Raw genomic sequence first — 21,249 nt, 5'->3', positions numbered from 1 at the left:
GAAAGGGAAGGTGTTGAATGGTGAAGGTGTCTCAATAGTTTGTTTTTAAAAGGAAGAGGTGCATGTCAGCTGGGTGACTCATGAAACACTAAATGTTTTATTCTTGTTATCCCTGCAAAACAAACAAACCACTTTTAGCAAAGCTAAGCTTTATGTAGACCCAAGAAAAAAATTTCCTGAGACTCACATTAATTGCTTTTAAGAGATAGTTTTAAGTTTTGGATTTCTCAAGCTGTTACGTGAGTGTTAGAGCCAAGTCATAAGGCAATTGGTGACTTCTAATCTAGGGTGAAGACAGGCAGAGCCGAGGGAAGTTGCTCCTGACTCTTCCCCACTATTGTAAGTTAGGGTCTCAGGCCCCATACAGCGTCTCTGTTTAGCACAGGGTGGGCATGGTGCCTGATCCTGGCTAGGCTGCCACACTCCAATCTACCTTTGACTTGCTGGGACCCCTTCAGAAGGCATTTTCTCTGAGTGCCTCTTTTGGTCCTCACTCGTTTGCTCTGGAGACTATAAATACCTGGACGTGGGCTGTGAGTGCTGAGAGTGAATTGTCAGGAGAATATTGATCATCCAAAACGTTTTGAGTTTTTTAATTATAAAAAATGTATATGCACATGAGAGTATAGGGAATAATTCAGCATATACCCATGTGACACTCAGATTTAACACATGTTAATTGTTTGTTCCTATCCGCTTTAGAAAAAAGTCTGAAGTAAAAAGTCACAGATAAAATTGAACTTCCCTTTTATTATTTCTTTTTCTCCCTCGTCAAAGGTAATCATCGCCTTAAAGGTGGCTTTTCTTTATATCTATGTTTATATTTTTACTACTTACGTATTCACAAACAATATATAATATCAATTGGTCCCTGAAAAATTTTTAAGAACACATAATTTTTTGTAACTTTCCCTTTTCACTCAACACGTTTTTGTGATGTATCTATATGGATGCAGTAAAATCCGTTAATTTTAAATACTAGAGAATGTTTCTTTATATGAATGGACTATAGTTTATCCATTACCTCATTGATAGACATTTAGCTTGCTTCCAATTTTTTTGTGATTACTAAGAAGACTGCAATGAGTATCTTTGATCATATCTGTTTGTGTACACAAAGATTTTCTCTACGATATACATCTAGAAGTCAACTCCTGGAATGTAGGGTGTGCATATCTACAGCTTCACTAGATATGGACAAATTGTTCTCCAAAGAGGCTGAATTAATTTATAGTCCTTTCCCCAGTTTATGACGATTCCTCCTCAATGCTTGGTATTACAAGATTTTAAATTTTTTTCCTAATTAGACAATTGTAAAAATGACCTCTCTTTCTTTTTACTAAGAAGTTTGCACGTTTAAAAGTAATTATTAGCCATTTGAACTTCCTTGTCTGCAGATTTCTTATTCATGTTTTGTGTCAATTACACGCTTGCATTTAAATATGCATTTGTAGACAAATAATTTTGATATTCTGGAAAAGACCCCTTATTAACTCTGTGATATTGATTTCCATGCTCCTGAACTTTTGATTATTCTATTGAGTGGATTCAAATGTGAGAGCAGCCATGGATTCACTCTCATGTTCAGCGTTGCCCAGGTACAGTCTGTATTGGGCAACCACAGGAGATCTGTGAAACAAGTTTGCAGAGTGGTTACAGCACAGGAGTAGGGCTCAGAAGCCCCGATTTCCAATCTCAGTTTGATCACTGATTATCAGAGAGTTCCTAGGAGGCTTTTTCCTCATCTGTAAAATCGCAACATTAATACCAGCCTCAAGGGCTTTTGTGAGAAGTAAATCAGAGATATAAAATCACCTTGCAACGTGCTACACAAATGTCAGCCATTATTAGTAGCAGCAACCCAAATACAAGTTCATCGTGTTAGTCTGCTCAGCCTGTCATGACAAAATGCCATAAACTGGGTGACTTAAGCAACAGAAATGTATTTTCTCACAGTTCTGGAAGCTAGAAGTCCGCTATCAGGTGCCACCGTGGGGGTTCTAGCGAGGGCTCTCTTCCTGGCTGCACATGGTCCTCTGCCTTCTCACTGTGTGCTCACGTGACCTCCTCCTTGTGCAAGCTGAGAGAGGGAGAGCTCTGGTGTCTTCTCCTCTTCTAAGAGCACCCGTCCTATTAGGTCAGGGTTCCACCATTATGATGTCATGTAACTTTTATGACCTTCTCATTGGCCCTTTCTCCAAATCTGGCCACATTGGGGGTTAGGGCTTTAACACAGGAATGTTTGGGGAGACACAGTTCAGTTTTTGTAGCGGTCATGGTAGATGATTGCCTGTTCATTTGTTTCCAAATAGGCTTACATTTCTTAATCTTAAATCCTTTCATTGGGGCTTGCAGACCTAGATATGAACACCATTAATTTTGTGAAGAAGTTATCTCTGGCTTATTCCCTTCAAAGGCATTATTATTCTCAAACCAAGGGTTGACCAGTTCTCCAACTATCATTCCGAAGGAACAAACCCTGATTGTCAGCCATTACCCTAGACAGTGCCAGCTTAAACCTGATTGTGTAAAGAGACACATCAGTGCTGTCTCGTAGCACTTTCTGTGCTGATAGACATGGCCTATAAAATGGTCTATGAAATCTGCGCTGTCTAATACAGTTGCCGTTAGCCACATTCAGCTATTAAGCACTTGACATATGACCACTGTGACTGAGGAACTGTATTTTTTATTTAATTTCAATTAATTTCAACTTAAATAGCCACACGTGGATAGTAACTACAGCAGCGGGCGGTGCAGGTCTAGATCATTTGTACTCCCCAGTCATGAAGCGACTCCTTCAGCCACTGATTTCTCCCTTTCTTTGTGTGGTCTTAGATCCCAGAGTCTGTGCAAGATGGTGGCTGGTGTCTTCGTATTTTCTAACAGGGACATGTGATGACAAAAAAGAAAAAGAATGGAAGTTTGGAGCTCACATCGGAATTGTGAATCAGTGGATGGATGTGAATGGACTGAGAATTAGGAAGTCAGAGAAGGGCATTAAGGAGTGATATAAAGTAAGGAAGCAGAAAATTCTATGGAAATAGTCCTCGTAGAAAGTGCAGCAATAGCATATGCTCCAAAAGTCAAGCATTTGGAAAACATCAAGTTTTTACCTTTTCCATTTTTCTTTTACTTTCAGGAAATCTGTGAACTAATCCTTAATGACAGAGGGTTTCCAGATTCATGATGAAGAGGCCCCCGTGCAACCACTCTGAACTAAAACTCAGCATGCCTGAAATGAGAAGAGAAAAAAAAGCAGTCACTTGTTACTCAAAATATTTCAACTTTTAAAATGATTTTACCTGGGTCCCAAATAGGAACAGCTCACGAAAGGGGATCACAAAGCCTGGACAATCCAATCACAGTCAGCCAGTGACACCTGCCATCCCAGGCTCCCATTCTGCCCCCAGATTCCATTAGGAACATGCCAAGGAAGGTTCACAAATGCAAGTTCCCAGAGCATCTGAAACTAAGACCAACCTGTTCAAATGAGCACGGTCCCCTAGGCTCACCGACGAGAGAAAACAGTATCAAAGCCATTTATGGAAGCCACGATTCTGAATTTTTGGTTAAACCAGAAGACAGGATGGCCCAAATCTGTTCTGGAAAAGCAGGTTGTAAAGCACCAGCTTTTTGATCAGGTGTTCTGAATCCCTTTTTTCCCCACATGGAAGAATATTTAGTGGTATGGGTAAACATTCATGATAGAAAGCAAACTAATTTTTCTTTGACCTCAGCCATGTTGAAAATTTTGCATAGGAAAATATTAGGGTACATGAATATTGCAGGTGCTTATCTTATTTTCAGTTATTTTCTTAGAGAATTTTTTGGATTTTACATTTTCTAAAGTGTACATTTACTTGTATGACAATAAATATATATATAAGCATAAGATGACTATATTCTGTTTATATTTTTTGTAAAGCTCATTTTCCATTGAGACTTTGTCTTTTCTTTTTCATGATACTTCTATAAAAATGCCAGTTTCTTTAGAACTGATCAAAATGTGGAGAATAATTGGACTCTTCTCTTTTTAAATTTTTATTTGTTTTTTTAATTGACAAATAGAAATTGTATCCATTTAAGGTGTACAACAGGATGTTTTGAAATAAGTTTTTCATTGTGGAATGACCGAATTAAGCTAATTAACATATGCATTACTTATCTCACATACTATCATTTTTGTGGTGAGAATGCTTAACATCAATTCTCTTGGCAATTTTTAAGGGTACAATGCAATGTTATTAACTATGGTCACAAAGTGTTCAGAATCTTGAGAGCTACTTCTCCAAATGCTCAGCCTACATTTTCACCCCCTGTCTCCTCTCTCTGGCTCATGCCTGCCACTCACACACTGGCAAATCATGTTTACTGTATTTGTGATTGAACAAATGCCTTTGTGTGTCTGACAACATAAGCATTCAAATTATGAAAACTGTCTGTTGTGCTCAGATCAATAGGCCAAACCCACATCTACTTTTTAGCTCAGAAAAAGCTTTCCATTTTCCCCCCTAATGGCCTTTAACATCTGTGCCAATAACCATCAAGCCAGGACTAAATGTCCCAGAGCTTGAGCAGGAAGGTGGGACGTGGGCCACAGGACTGGGTACACCTTCGTCTAACTCGTCAGAGTTTTAAAGGTTCAGAAGTCCCAGAGGAAATCTCCCCTTCCAAAATATCCACTCCTCAATGCAGCCACTCATCCACTCCCTCCTTCCCCCTGAAAGCACTGCTGGGGGCCACCCGTGCCCTTGCCTTGGGTCTGGCATGTCACCAAGCCTTTCCAAGGCGGTACCAGGATCCAGATTACCACCGTGACACAATCTGGGCCCACATCATAGAGGAACAAAGGTTGTAGGGATCCAGGTGACTGTTCCAAAGTCTTGTTCTAACCCTATTACTCACTCAGTGGGCCCAATTGCCATTGTTATTTCTTACCACCCATCCTGGCATCTGATCTGAGAATAACAAGAGCAAGCAAAGTTTGCAGAGTGATTTACACTTAACCATGCACTTTCTTAAGAATTCATTCCAGTGGCCACTCCTTACTCCATTACCCTGGGCCCTGCACAAACCACTCCCTCTTCCAGCCTCTATTTTTCATCCATTTTGTGGGGATCATAATAGTCAGAGACCCCATATGGGTATTGGAATATTTGAAAGAGATAACATATTGCGTCCTTAAAAGGGCCACTGTGGCCAGGTGCTGTGGCTTACACCTGTAATCCCAGCACTTTGAGAGGCCAAGGTGGTGGATCACTTGAGGTCAGGAGTTCAAGACCAGCCTGGCCAACATAGTGAAACCTTGTCTCTACTAAAAATACAAAAATTAGCCAGGTGTGGTGGCAGGTGCCTATAATCCCAGCTACTTGGGAGGCTTAGGCAGGAGAATGGCTTGAACTGAGGAGAGAGGTTGCAGTGAGCCAAGATAGAGCTACAGCACTCACTCCAGCCTGGGTGACAGAGCAAGATTCCGTCTTAAAAAAAAAAAAAAAAAAAAAAAAAAAAAAAAAAAAAACCGCCACTGCAGGCATAAGCGTGTGCTGAATTTAATTCCCCATCTCTATTAAAACTTACTGCAAGGAGTGAGGTAGAACTGTTTTCTCACCACCCCATCTCTCACCTCATCTCAATAACAACAAATCATAATAGGCTTAACACTATCCATGGTGGCATTGGGGCACGTCTTGCACTTACAGATTCGAGAAGAAAAGAAAGAAGGGAAAGTCTCAGTTGGACTGTAAAACAGTTGGACGGAGAAGAGCTCGAGGCTGTGTCATATCTCAGTTCAGCCCAGCCTGGGCACCTTCCACATTTCTCTCTTCCCTCACTCCCTGACTAAATTGCTTTAGGAACTCACTTGTTCGACAGTGTGGCCCCTCTGAAAGTCCAGCCTGGTAGGGTCCAATGCCCCTTGCGTGATCCACAATGACTCCTTAGTCTTTCCCTAAAATCCCAGGTGTCCTGTCGTAGCCACGAATTTGCAGACCCACGCATGCCTCCAGGTTTTGCCACCTCCTTCTTGCAGGTGTCATCGCAACGAGCAAAGACAGCTGCAGAAGACACGAGGGACTAGGCTCTACTTTCAAAAATGCATGTCACAGTGGAGGTAAGCACCTGAAGTATTTTTTTCTTTGAAAGATACAGCACTTGTTCCTCCCCACCTCCTATCTTCACACGCTTTGGGGTAACTGACCGATGACTCATTTGTTCATTCTTCCTGGAGATTCCTAAGACTGTGCAGGGTCTATCAGTAAAAACGTTAGAAATCTCACAGTGCTGAGAAGGACTGTGTCCACCTACTGGTGAGAAACAGGAAGAGACCCTCGAAGGAGCCCAGCGAGGGAAGGCTCATGCCATGCAGGAAACCGTCAAGAAAACTGGGACATGGATCATCAGAATAAAAGAAAACCAGACAAAGAAAGATATTCTGAAAGGAAAGACAGTGTGTTTGGGGGTCGAATTTGCTTCGAGTTATCATTGCACGTGGAAGATTTAGAAGGAATTTCTTTCCCAAAAGGCCTGAATTTGAAACATCAGATTCAAATGTATAAAAAACAGGGAAGGTAGAAAAATCAAGTACCACAAAATTGTGGATTTTAGCACAAAACTGATCGTATTGTCTCCCTAGATTTTTAAAAATTGGACAAACATTGAATGCATCTTGGTTCTTCTGAAAAAGTCTGGCCACCAGGGATAATTTTCAAGCCCGTCTAAAGGACACGAGGTTCAGTCTTTTGTGTATACTTACCCCAGTTGTTACATACCTACAGCATGTGGGCAAGGCCCCTTCCCAATCTCCGTGCTGCAAGTAGGAGAGAGAGCTATTTTTCCCTATGCATATGTTGATATGCAGAAAGGAGGACAGCACTACTCAGTGCAAGCTGTCCTATTGAAGCCTCGTTTCCTGTCAATCTTCTTTTTTTTTTTTCCATGAAGCTTTAATTTTTTGCCACAGCGCTTTCTTCATTTTAGTTTCCTGCAAACCTCAGGAAATAGACTGAAATTAATATCGTCAGATGCTTCCGAAAGTGCTGGCTTGGCGGCATTGCAGAACGCTTTCGGATGCCATTTTGGGATCAAAATATACCAGTTATGCACCATTGTTTATAAGAGAGATCTGGGAAAGGAGTTGTGTCTGAGATTGTACCAAATTGAAATGTAGGTTAAAAAAAAAATAGGAATAGAGACCTGAAGTCCCAGAATAGGCAAAGCTGGCAGGTAAGCAAACTGAAAGAGCAAGCTAAGAAGAAACACCTTCAAGGGTCACGGTGGCCTTACAACGCCTCATCAATGTGGGAAACTGAGGCAGGGCACCTTTGCTCTTGTTTTCTATATAAACTCTGATGCTTTGAATAAGACATTCATGTCCTAGCGCCTCCAGATCTGACACCAGAGAGAAACATAATGTGTCAAGTGACATAAAAAGAGATAAAGATATTATTTATTAGAGCATGCACTCTGTAACTATTAATGTGTTGGGGGAGGGAGCTCCCAAATCCTAGGTTTTCTCATGTCTCACAGGCCTCAAGGAGCACCCGGTCAGGGGTGAGGCTGGCTTAATTCCTAGTGCCAGCTCTGCCCCGGCTCACCTTCACACTTTGGGCAGATCCCTGCTTCTTCAGATGGCAGTCTCTCCGTCGGGCTAATGGGAAGAGATGACACACACCTCCCTTCTTCACAGTGCAAGGGCATTGCAATGATAAACTTGCAACAACTATATAAACATGCCTGGAGTTCCTGAGGGGAAAAGTGTTAACATGAATTGAAGTTATTTTTATTGTCGTTCGCTTCTACGTCTATGGCTTCCTAAGAGTAATAAATAAAGTCATGTGCAATTTCTACATCTCCAAAAATGTATTTAAAACCTTTGTAATATTGAAGAAGACTCAGTCTTTATATTCTTTATGTTTTAATCACTTTTTGGGTCAGTCAACTACAACTTCTCTACACAGCACAGCCCCCACCCAATCAATCTTGGAGACCCAATGATTTCACAACCAACATGTTTTTCTGCATTTCTATGCCCCTGATTCAAGATCTCACCACCTTCTACCTATCCAAGCATAATAACCACATTACTGGCTTTCCTGCTCTGAACTCTCCTCTCCGCAGGCAGCCTCCACATTTCCACCTGCCATCTTCCTAATATGTTGCCCCAGTCAGGAAACCATGGAGCTAGATGATCCTTCAGAGAATTTCTAAGAAAATCCGTATTTTCTAAATGAGGATGCAATTCCCAGAAAAGCTAAGTGAATCACCTTGAGTTACCTGGCGCTCCTGGAATAGAGCTGAACTCAAAGCAGCCAGATGACCAAACACCAGGTCTTTACTTATTATGTCTAGGGATAGAGCTGGACTACAGGTTAAGGCCCCTGACCCCATGTCTGTGCTATTACTTCTTAGACTTCAGTGGTTCCACACATCCTATAGCATAAAATCAAGCACTGAGCTATTATATGCGGCTTCATATAGCAGAAATATGACCACAGAGGCTGGAAAAAATCGGGCTTTACTTTTCTCACCTAAGAAGTCTGAAGGTGGGCCTTTTGGGGTGGATACTGTTGTTACAGGAAGTCATCAGGAAACACGTTCTTTCTCATTCCTTTCCTGCCCTCCCAACCATGAGCCTTTGTTTCAAGGTCACAGGATATCTGTTCTGCCTCCAGGCCTTGGATTTGCATTCCGGACAGAAAGATGGAAAGAGGAACAAAGGACAAAAGCCATGCGCTATCTGAGTCCCTTTTTAGCAGTCATACTACAGCTTTCCCAGAAACCTTACCTAGTAGATGCCTGTGTACATCTTGTAGGTAAGAATTGGGTCACATCATACTCCTATACCTACCTGCAAGGGTAGCTGGGGAAGTTCATCATTTTAAATGAACATGAGGCCACTCTGAAAAACCATGGATGGTGTTCTGTTAGTAAGGATGAAGCAGGGAATGAATATTGAATAGGCAACTGGAATCTCAGTCCCAAATACCTTAGCGTTGATATTCAGTATTTTATGGTCCAACCCCAGTAGACTTTTCCAGGCCCTTTCTCACCCCCAGTCACTCATTCTGTATCCCAACCATTCCAGGGCCATCCACATCTCCCACACATGTGCTGTGCTTCTTCGCCTTTCTGTTTCTGCCCACCTCCTTGCCCCTACTTCTTTAAGACCCAACTGAAATATCACTCTGCTTTCCTTAATATTCGCCATAAAGAGTGACCTCCCACTTTTTTATTCTCCCATAATATACTGTATTTACCTGCATTACAACACTAATCACATCTCAGTTTAAATTATAATTTGCTTTGCACATATCTGTCTCATTCAGCAGAATATAAGCTTCAGAAAAGCAAAGAGCATATCTTGTTTATATCCAGGGCAAAGTCTAAAATTTTGTGTGTCCCATAGTAAATTTCCAAGTGTTTATAATTTAAATGATTTTTTTCACTTTACTTGCATGGTGAATAATGAATCAAAACGTACAGCTCATAAAATAGTGTGAATAAAAAGACTGAGACCTCCCATCTCCCTGGAATAGTCTATCAGTGCCCTCCTAGAGGCAGGGGGATGAACCCCGGGATTCTCTCCCAGCCCAGGGAGTCTACGATGGTGTCAACACCCAAAAGAGCAGGACTCTCCAGGTTCAGTGACTGGTACTTTACTCTCCACCCTTCAAGCCCTAAGGACATGAGGGCGACACAGACAACACTTTCTTTGCCCTTTTGATTTAGTCCTGAGCCTGATGAAACTCTGCCAAGGTTTCGTTTCCCGATCTGTTTTCATCTCTAGTCTGAATCTCTATTAGGCTGAAATGATGGCTATTCTCTGTATCCAACCCCACCATCACACCATCACTACCACCACCAAAATTCATTATCTGACCTTCTCCACTTGGCTCTGTGCCCTGAGGTGCTGATCCTGTGGAATTAGCTCCAGATTTCCTTTCTGTCTGATTTCCAGTTGGGCTCAGCCATCAGTCACAAAGCGAGATAGGAATGCCAGAGGAGGGGGAGGCAGGAGTATTTCTCCCCGCTGCTCCCCTCCTGCTTCAGTGCAGAGTTCTGCCATTGGCTGCATTCTGTCCCTCCAGGACTATAGCTCCTGGCCGGTGGCCCTTCCCCAGTGGCCACAGTCTCAACAGGCTCCAATAACACTCATTCCTCCCTCACTACTCCAGGGCTTACGATTGTTCCTCATCCCTGAGTGCCTCGACACCCACTCTAACCCTGCCCACACCTCTATAAAGAGTCACCTTATGAAATGTTATTCAGAATCTCATCTGAGCACACCTTATTTTATGCCAGGAAGCAGACTGACATGGCCACCAAGGCTTTTGCTCCAGACTTACGTCTGGATGACACATGATGAGAATCATTCCGAATTTTTGAACTGGCTCCATAAGCACATACCCTATGATGGTTTCCAGAGAAGCCCTGAGTAGTGATTTTCTTGTGTTCTCCCAGGACTGAGTGAATCGTCAGCAAAGACTTGATTGTTCCTACAACTGCATCAAAAAGTCTTGTACATTTAGGAATCTCCTTCTCTGATACAAAAATAACATTTCTCCTGTATAATTTTATTGCTTATGTTTTGGAAGATGGGGAGGAGGATAGTAGATAAGGACCCAGTGGATGACAAGGTATCTGATTCATTGGGTCTGAAACCAAATAAAAAAATGCTTCCTCAAAGACCATCTCACTCCAGAGTGGAATAATTTGAGTATAGAGCATTTACCTAATAAACATCAGATGATCATACCATAAACTCAGAATAAAACCTTTTGTGCCTTGTTTGTGTGCTCCTGGAACCTCCAACCCCTCCATAAGAAGAGCACCTTAAAACTCCTTCCTTCCTTATTTCCTTCCCTCCTTCCTTTCTGCCTTCCTCCTTCCTTCCTTGCTTCATTTCTTTTTCCTTCTTTCCTCCCTTCTTCTCTCCCTCCTTCCTCCCCTCCTTCCTCCCTTTCTTCCTTTTTGTTGTCAGCAAAGGGGCAGTAATGGGCAGCATACCATTAAAGCACTTGCACATTTTAGGATGTAGATACTGACCAACAAATGTGGGCTTGATCATGATTAGTTAGAGGTCAGGATTGCCTTACTCCCTGAGGCCAGCTAATCATTGTTTACCTAAAAGTTTCAAGAATTAATGTTTGGTCTTTTTGCATTCCCTGTATTTGGGGGAGGCTGGAGACTCATTGTGGCTCATACTATTTTCTGCACCCTCACCTTTTCCCTTCTGCCCCCTTTTGCTGACCTGGACAGCAATTACTGCTTTCTTGGGAGACTGGATCAGATGTGGATGGATGAAAGAAGCAAGTCTACCCTGGGAAAGCAGAGCACAAAACGAAATGAAGACTTCAATTTCTGTTTCTTTCGGGCACATTTAAGCAGGCTATCATTAGAAAAACCTGCGAGATATGCTAAATTTGAAGAAGATGTAATTGCAGAATAATACATCCTATCTCTGATTCTATTTATGCACGTGCATGTAAAAACTCCTTCTTATATATGAATTCAAATACATAACAAAAGATTAGGAATGTCCACACCAAAGTGCTGGTGGTGGTTACCCCCGGAGTGGATTTGGAATGAGGGTGAGCGAAAGAAGGCATTCACGTTTTGTTCAGTATTCTTTTGTAATCATTGATTTTTTTCAAAATGAGATTATCTTTTAAGTTTTTGCTGACTTAAGTAATATATGGATTCCATCACCAGTAGTGAATTTTTTAACAATTTTTTAAGTGTTTTCTTTCCCTTATGTTCTAAAAGGAAGGACCAAATTATTCAAAAAGAAAGTTTTAAAAATTAAGATTTCTTCATTTGAAACACATCCTCTGTCATTTTGGGGTGTCATTGTGCTTCCTGATCATGATTTAAAATAGATAGTAATGAATCATCTTCCATTGCAAGTTTGACTCAGTCAAGTAAAAATGGTTCAAAGGAAATCAAAATTAGGAATTAATCTTCTCCTCTATTACCACAATGATGCTTCTCCCATGGGGTTTTAATGCTTGCGTTTTGGAAGATGGAACATGAAATGGAGAACCATGGGGCAGTGGGTATTGGGGTCTTTAATTTAACTGGGACTAATGTCAGATTTGAATCCTGTTTCTTTCTGCTCTGAGGCCCTTGGTGAAATTCTTCTGTCCAAACACAGAAAATGCTTCCTTTTCAGAATATCTGTGTCACTGGATCACTTTTCGTTTCCCTTAAAAGCTTACACTGTTGTATTTTGTAGCTCACCGGACCATAACAGATTCCTTGAGGACAGAATAGATATCTTTTTCATCTCTGTGTTGCAAGTGCCTATATGAAGCACCTTACACAAAGTGGGTGCTCAAGAAATATTTGTAGCATGAACATTTGAATGAATCAATAAATGGCTGGCTGAATCTAACGATCAATGCCTCTGTATTGGGTCTTCAACTGGGTTGAAAGGTACTTGAAGTCAGAGGACTATATGTCTTGAACTTCCCGCATCCCCTACGGTACTTTGAGAAAGTAAAAATTCAACAAATGTTTGTTGATCAATTTCCCTATTTTAACAGATGATAAAACATGTTCACAGAGATTTATATTTTGATTTGTTTACCAGCCTACTGACACACAAGCCAGGGAGAGAAGCATTCTTTCCCTCATTTTGCAGATAATTCAAATTCAAATGAGGCACAGAAAGGTAAGACGTTTGACAAATGAAGAGAAGGGAGATTCACCTCCTGACCATTTCAGGTTACTCTCTGGGGACCTTTGTGGCCCCCTCAAGAGCCCAATGTTTTCTGACTATGCGCCTTTTCCTCTCCCATGGGGAGCTGGCCAAAGTTCAGTAGAGGGTCCATTGCTAGATGATCTCAGAATTTCAGGTAGTTAAAGTGGAAAGTGGCACTTCTTAATTAGGTAGTAATAGCATAATTATTTGAAAGTGCCTTTAATTACATGCCTCCTCCCCAAGCTCCTTAGCTGCCCTGACTGGGATCTCAAGTTCCTGTCCACAGCTGGTCCCATGTCAACGCAATTCCTGGGCCAGGCATTTACCGGAGATGGTTGTATCTTAATAAGGGAGAAACACTCCAATGGATTGTCTCTCAAAAACTCAGAACTCATGGTCTATCATTGCCACCACACAGAAAACTCTAGTTCAAATCATCTTACACACTGGCCAGATCAATGAGATGGGAAGTTGAGAGATCACCTTGGAGCAATTTAACCCAGGTGCCTCTGGAATATTTATCACAAAGGGACTCGATGACTTCACTAAACCATCCCAAGGATTCCCCTTGCTGTCATACACAGTTCTTCATTATTTCTAACTTCCCATCTCATGAAAAATGGGCTTTCTATTATTTAGCCTTAAAAGGAAAGAAAAATCACCATCACTCCCCAGCACAGAAAATCTTTCTACACTTTTCCTTCCTCTTGAGGTGGAATGTAGCTCCAAACTGACAGCCTCTGAGCAAGCAACGTACCCAAATATCAGGGCAGATTGCAAAAGTAATCAGCTCAGGGGAAAAGCAAGGAAGCTGTCAGTCAGTAGCATCCATCCCCCATTTTGAAACATGGCTGACTGGATGAACACCTCTTCTCAAGAAAGGAAGGACCAAGGGAGTCATTAATGAAAGCAAGAAACTCAGCTTTACATCTCATTCAAAAGATGGATTCACTGCCCTCCTCCCGATCCAGGTGGGTGAGTTAGTTTAGTGTGGAATTTGTCTGCCCTCACTGAAAACTCCAGTTAGGCAATGAATTATTCCAAGTAAATTAAGTGTATTGATCCCCTCCCCTTTCTGACACTTTGCAGATATTGCTATCAAATCATGCTCCGTGCAAGTGTCAGTTTTTGCCACAGACATCTGAAGAAGAGAGCAAATATTCTCTTGAGTTTCTCAGAGTGTAGTAAGTACTAGTAGACTATAATAGGACATGAGCAGACCAGGGAGTGACATAGGCCTGTGATGAGCCTAACTGGCTACCTTGTAATCTCTGCACACTCAGCCTATGAGAAGAGGGTCATGGGTTTACCCCTGGATTCTTCAGGTAAGATTAGGTCAAGTCATGGGTTGCATTTTAACTCTAACCACTTTTTATACAAATGCAAATGGATCAGACAGAAGATCAGGCAGAAGAGTATAGATAAGGACTGTGAATCTATCACAGTTCTGGGGAAACAATCAGCTGACGTACTCTATGCAGAGGAGGTAGTGCAATACCTTTATAAACGGTAAGGAGTCGGTCTCGTTCAAGGTGAAGACATGCATTATCTTGCCAGGGTCTCAAATGAGGACTTGCTTCTTGTGGGTTCATTTTTCTTCCCCATTGTTTTGGACTGGATGTTCGTGTTTCCCCAACTGTATGTGTTGAAATCCTAAACCCCAGTGGGATGGTATTAGGAAGTGGAGCCTTTGGGAGGTAAATAGGTCATGAGGGCGGAGCCTTTCAAATAGGATTAGTGCCCTTATGAGAACAGACGGGAGAGCTTCCTCTCTCTTCTCTCTGCAGCATGAGGATCCAGATGGCCATTTGCAAACCAGGAAGCCCTCACCAGACACTGGATCTGAAGGCACTTTGATCTTGGACTTCCAGCCTCCAACACACTAAAAATAAATTTGTTGTTTAAGCCACCCAGTCCATGATATTCCATTGTAGCAGCCTGAACAGACTAAGACTGTCAGATTCATCTTTTAATAAGGATCAAACTCACCCTTTTTAAAATAATAAACTTTTAATCCTCCAAAAAAGAGGTCCTTTTTCACTATTATCCAGTTGAACTGTCTTTTTTGACCCAAAACTACCATATTAAGGCTGCTGAGTATTCTAAGGATGAATGGTCTAAGGATAAATCAGATATTTAACAACTGTATACGATGAAGTATTATCTCCATCCATATTAAAGCCCTTATCGCATGTGGAAATACGAATGAAAGGATATGCTATCTGAGTGTGCTTCAGAATAATCCAGTGAGATAGAAGGAAGCGGGGAAGATAGAGAGAACAGTATTTGCCATAGCTTGGTTATTGTTGGGGTCAAGTGATGGCTCATGGTGGTTCCAATAACAGTGATTCTCAAATGTAATATGAAGCATCAGAATTATCTAGAAGTTTTGTTAGAAAACAGGTATCTGGGTCCCACCTCAAAGGTTTTGATTCAGGAGGTCCCAGGGTGGTGCCTAAAAATTTGCAATTCTCAGGGGACGTGAGGCTGCTGGCCCAGGGACCCCTTGCTGGGAACCACTGTGTTATTCTATATCCTCTATTTTTACTTGATAAAAAAAAATTTTAAAATTTAAAAAAAAAGCTCTTTTGTTGTGCCAATAAGAGCTAGCACAACAAAACAAGATGAAGGAGGAGTCTCTGCCTCTGCCTGCTCCCAATCTCAGGCAGACAGCAGCTGAAGAAGACAAAGAAGAGATGCAGACCTCAGAAAAACACTGAACCATCAATTCAATTCAAATTGGACTGAATATGGAAAAAATTAATGTTGGCTTTCCTCTTTACTTTGAACCTATGTCTGCATAATTGTTATAGAGTGTGATAGCTTCTCGACTGATTTAGAATTGTGCAGTTAAGAAATATGAATAAGCTGGGTTTCTTGTTTGTTTGTTGTTGTCATTGTTTTAATGCAAGACCTGGAGTTAGGCCTTTGTATAAATCTTGTGATTTATACAGATTGATGGCGCCACTACCCACATTTGTCTGAACGTGGGTCGGATTCAAAATGTATAGTCAGAAATGTTCCTCTGCAGTCCTTCAGTTGCATATCCAGAAGATGGCTATGAAATTTCCTAGATCTAGTTTGATCTAAAGGCATCAGATGATGAAGAAAGAAAAGTTCAAGCTTGGGCTTGGCTGGTCACAGGAAGGACACCAGGAGTTTTTGCTGAATTTTGCTTTATTTAAACACCATTAGCAAGCAATTACTATACGCCAGGAATTGGGCCATATATACACTCAAACAGGCAAAAATAAATTCGAAAAGATGGTCCTTGGCCTTAAAAATCTCATATCTAGTTTGGAGGGTAAACATATAAATAAATAGTTAGAATATTGACAGTTCTATAATAAGAGTTCATAAGAATACTGTGGAAACCTAGATGAATAAGCTGTTCATTTTTGACTGCGGGGAGGAAGAAGTGAAGCGAACTTCTCATGGATGACATTCCAGCTGATTCTTGAGCAATGAGTGTCTTTAGGCAAAAAGACACACGAAGGGAGAAAGACACACCAGGATGAGGAAACAAGTATACAAAAGGTCTGGAAAAGTAACAGTGTCTGCTGTCTCTAATCAATAAAGAGGCATTTGGCAAGACCGAGGTTCAGGCTGTGAAGGAGGGAACTGGCAATGGGACAGGAAAGCTATGTTGCTTTGACTCTCCCTATATATCATGATAACAGGTTTATGCTCTATCTTGGTGACTACTATGGACTGAATTGTATCCTCCTGAAAGTCATAGGTTAAAGCCCTAACCTCCAATGTGACTGTATTTGGACCTAGGGCTTTTAGGAGGTGATTAAGGTTAAATGTGGTCATATGGTGGGGTCCTAATCCAATAGGATTGGTGTCCTTATGAGAAGAGGAGGACAGAGCGATGTCTCCCATTTGAGGACAGGCCATGTGAGGACACAGCAAAAGGTGGCCATCCACAAGCCAGGAAGAGAACCCTCACTAAAACTTGGCCATGCTGGCATCCTGATCTTAGACTTCCAGCCTCCAGAACTGTGAGAAAATGGATTTCTGTTATTTAAGCCATCAGCCTGTGATATTTTGCTATGGCAGTATGAGTGGATCAGGGCAGAAACCATCCACATGTTCAAGCAAGGGAATGATATTACAGAACTGCGTTTGAAATGCACTTATGTGGTAGAACAGTAGCTTAGGCAGTGGAGAGGGTCTTTGTTAGTCTGCAGACTAGGCAGTGAGTTGAGGATGCTGTAAGTTCAGATAGAGATCATGAAAATCTGGTCTAGGGCTGAGCAATTTGGAATATTTGGGTAGGAGGCACATTGATTGCTAGCATGGTAATAGAAAAGTTTTTTGGGTGTGTATGTAAAGTTTTACATATATATATGAACTTATATAACGTTACATGTTACATATATAACTTATATCTAATATGCTAATATACACAATTTTATTATATAAAGATGGGAAGGAAAAAGGAATACTGTATGTAATAAACAAAAAGAAAAGTAAAACTTGTCATCTAAGAAGAAAGCCTAAAGGAACTTTGAGTGAGACCTTTCACTCCCTTGGCTGCTATAAAAGTTTACTAATTTATAACATAGGTGGAGGTATGGGGGATGGCTCAGGGGAGGAGCATGAAAAAGAAGAATGGAGGAAAAGAATAAATGCAGTATAATTTCTAAGACTTTGAATATCACAAATGAGTCATGTAACTGGAATATCACTTTGTCTTCCAATAATTTCCACATAATTAGCCTATTCATATACACAAAAAGAGCACATGGCATATTCCAAAATGACACAAGACCTGTTTCAAACCCTAAAGAGGGAAGCTGAAGCTTGTCTTTGGTGCCATCCCCAGAGCTTTTTGGAAGGTCCTGGCCTACGCACCCAGCCAGCAATGACACAAGGCATGGAGCGCTGCCATCTCCTTTCACAATATTTCTTATATCTTTTCTTCCCTGTAAATTACACACTCTTCAGGTCTTTGCTGAGACAGATAATGCAGCTCCCGTGTGAATTGAATACCCAGTGCCCTGCATGCATGAGTGTGTCAAGGCTAAACAGGTCTATTGTTCTTAAACAGTGCTGCTAGAGAATTGTATCCTTGTGCAGAATTATGCTGAAGAGATAAAAATATCTTTCATTTCTTTAGTGCCATGCCTCTTAAAGTGTGTTCCACATTTTGCAAACTATATATAGGCTCAATTCATTACCCATCCTCATAAAATACAGCCAGAGCAGTGGCAGGCACATGCCAGATGTTTGACAATGGTTTAATAACAGAGGGAAGAATAAGTTAAATTGGATTCGGAAAACAGGAAAACAGGAAATAGGATGTGGGGCACTAGGTAAAACTTTACTATTCATTCAACAGTATGTAGTGAGAGCCTACTGCTTACCTGGATAAGAGCTGTGGACACAGCTGTGAACTAGAGAGGTGCTGTCCCTACCTTCATGGGGCTGCCAGGGTACCAGAGAAAATACAGGATTAGACACTTTTTACCGTAAAGTGTGATTCACATTAAGACACAAGAAATACAAGGCATGTCCTCGCTCCCTTTAAAGGAAGTCTTTTCCAGTTAGCCACTCTGGCATCACCACTCTTACTTTAACACAATGTTTGCATTTTGCATCCAACATGGTTGTAGAACGTATGTTGAAGGAAGTCTGTTCTGGAACCCAGAACCAAGTCTGGATGTGGAGTCTGGTTCTAGGGAAAACAAGGAGACAAGGGAAAGACATGAGTTCAGTAAGTTGGGGAAAGACTGAGGGCTCTCAGACTGAGTAGAATGAACACGAAGCAGTTTGAGGAAAAGTCAGAACCCATCACAGCAGAGAGGTCCACGCAGATCTCAGGATTGTCACTTGCTCACTTGTCTCCTTGGGGATGGTGACCCACCACTTGAAATCATCTGCCCTAACCCTGATGGCATTAAAGAGCACTTCCATATGTCTGCATGAGGAAAGGTGTGACCTCTGGAACAGAAGACAATGGGATTTTAGGATTCTGAGGAATCCTGGAGATCCACTGGCTCAAACCAGTCATTTAATAGATGAAGAAAGGTGTGCCCAGATTCATTAAAGGGCTACAATGGTTAGCAGTGGCCAGGCCAGCACCACATCAAAAGGCTCACCAGACTCCCTCCATGAGGCCTCATCCTTGATGAATCAGGGGAGCAGACACCCTGCCCTTTGGGGGATGCTTCTGAAAGTTGAATATCTGGTTCTCTGATACTTTCCCTCTACAATGGAAAGACCAACTGCAGGGAACAGGGGTTAAAGTCTCGTAATCCACCTTCACAGAAGTAAGGAAGAAATCTGTTTCAGATAAACGAAAAAGAAATAGGCCAGAAGACTGTGACTGCCCAGGTCATAAAGGCTGCCACCCAGCGAGGACCTCTGACGACTCTCTGGAAGTGTACGGAGCTTGGAGTCCCTATTAACTTACCTACAACTGGAGAGTCAGGTTACCCTGAACTCCCAGTAGGAGGCTGTTCAAAATGTGTTAAATTCCTGGACAAAAGAGGTTTAACCAGTACTGGCAGGATATATGAAAAACAAAAAGGGAATGTGGTTTCTAATGTATCTCTGCAACAAATACTGTGAAGAGGCATTAAACAGGAAATTCTCTGTACATGATGACTGCCCGTCTCTTAAAAGAGCCGCTTCCTCTCCTTGGTGATAATGGTGTCTCATGAACACGGAATAACTGTGACAGGAAGCCTGGCCAGCATGGCTGTGGGGGAGATGGAGAAGGATAGGACAGTAGGGACACTGGGCCCAGATGGGGGCCCTGGACTGTTGCCTCAGCCTGCAGCTTTCCTGCAGGGCCCCAAGCAAGCTAACCTAGAAGGATGCATCTCTAATGGAAAGGAAGGGCCCAGGCAGATGCCATCCAGGGCAATTTCTCTTATTAAAATGCCATTGAGATGTTTTATAATCTTTTCTCACATACACACCTGTATATACCTCTTTCCAATTAGAGGATAAACTTTCCAGGAACAGGAATTCTCATAGTCATTCCCCATGTCTTTAAGTATCCAAAACAGGCCTTTGGACAAACTGAGGGAATAACACGTGTTCGACAATGGGCTGACAGCTACGAGGAAAGTCAGGAGAAAGTGGCGGTGAGCTGAGGTCTGCAGTGTGCCTGAATGCCAGCCTGCTCAGAGCACTCGACAGCCGTACCCCTCACTCTTGCACCGGGACCCAGAACCTTGCACATCACTCTCTTCGTCCCAGATCTCAGAAAACCCTGGGAGCAACTTACTGCCTCCAGGCAGCAAGGCTTGGAAGAGCAGGAGAGCAGGGCTTGGAAGCTGTCCGGGGGAGCCTTGCCCTCCTTTCACTTTTCACTTCTTGGCCAGCCAGCAGCAGAACCTGGGGCGGGCCGCCCTCCTCTGTAGGCTCCCGCCCGCATCTGGGCCACCCTGCTCCCGCTCGCCCTGCTGGCGGAGGTGGGGGGCGGGGCCAGGGGCTCACAGGACACAGCACTTGGCACTGGAGGCTTGGGGAGGGGGCTGGGGACCGATGGATTCGGCCTCCGGGCTCCACGCCTGGTGAAGAAACGCTGGAGAGGATGCCACCTGCTGGCATCCCACCGGCTTGCACGGTGGGCTCAAGAGACCTGGAGCCAGCCTGGATGTGCAGAAAACCGGAATTCGGGCGGTTTTCCAAGTTGCTGGCTTTCGGCTGTCTCTTTAGGGCTGCCGCCTCCACCGACTGTCCCCAGAGACCCCGTCCCCCGCGCGCCGCCCCACAGACGCGAAGGCTTCCAGCAGGGGCGGCGGTCTCTCTCCTTTCCCCTCTTGCAGCGCACTCCGAGGTCTAGGGACTCTCCGCGCTTCTCCATCAGGTGGAGCCGTCGGCTCCTCGCCGTCTCCCTCCTCCTCCCTCCTCGGGAGCGAACCGCGCGCAGGCAGCCTTGCAGCGCCAGGAGGCTAACCGAGCCCCCGGAGGAGGTGAGGCCGCGGGCAGCCGGGCGGAGATGGCGGGGCCGCCGTCGGGGCTGGCGCCAGAGCCCGACCGGCTGTGGGTCCTGCAGGTACTGCTCGCGTTCTCTGCCCCACGTGGTGGCTGCCTAAGATTGCCGTGGGTTTTCCGGCACTCAGGCTTGAGATGCCTCCTGGTCCTTTTAGAGGCGGGCAGCTCATCACTTAATCCAAGCTTTTTTTTTTTTTTTTCTTTCTGCCGGAGACCGGAGGTTACAGGGAGGGAGCAGAGGGGAGTGGAGAGGGGAACAGGCCCAGCTGGCTGGGCGGTGGGGGTGAGGGGGGTACCTGGAGCCAGTAAGGGGGCCATGAGGCCAGTGTTGGGGACCAACGGGAGAGCGAAACAAGATCCTTCCAACCCGGATCTCCCAGGCCCCCCTCTTCTTTCCAAGAGTGAGTGCGAGTGTGGAGTGCGCACGCCTGTACGTGTGCCTGATTATTGCGTATTGCACACTTCACTAGCCTTGTGACCCTGGTTTTGTAACAGTTCCCTCTGGGGCCGAATTAAGCAAATCTGGTCCCTGGGCCATTGAGGAATTAGCACTCAAAATTAAACAACAGCTTAAAGGATAAATCTTTAGT

At 43.2% G+C, this 21,249-nt stretch overlaps 1 long non-coding RNA gene and 1 pseudogene across 2 annotated transcripts; both read right to left on the bottom strand.

Moving 5' to 3' along the window:
- Window positions 1–2,779: 2,779 nt before the first annotated feature.
- LOC106993523 (uncharacterized) lies at window positions 2,780–6,909 on the bottom strand. The gene is made up of 3 exons (XR_003722834.2): window positions 6,771–6,909; window positions 3,117–3,235; window positions 2,780–2,882 (listed from the first exon to the last, which is right to left on the bottom strand). It is a non-coding gene; the product is annotated as an uncharacterized LOC106993523 (long non-coding RNA).
- Window positions 6,910–19,787: 12,878 nt separating this feature from the next.
- LOC100425236 (putative uncharacterized protein KIRREL3-AS3) lies at window positions 19,788–20,714 on the bottom strand (annotated as a pseudogene). The gene has a single exon (XR_013404382.1). The product of XR_013404382.1 is annotated as a putative uncharacterized protein KIRREL3-AS3 (transcript).
- Between the last annotated feature and the right edge of the window lie 535 nt (window positions 20,715–21,249).

Source organism: Macaca mulatta, chromosome 14 (assembly GCF_049350105.2).
Source record: "Macaca mulatta isolate MMU2019108-1 chromosome 14, T2T-MMU8v2.0, whole genome shotgun sequence".
NCBI classification, from domain to species: Eukaryota; Metazoa; Chordata; class Mammalia; order Primates; family Cercopithecidae; genus Macaca; species Macaca mulatta.
This window is presented reverse-complemented; position numbering and strand designations above follow the sequence as displayed.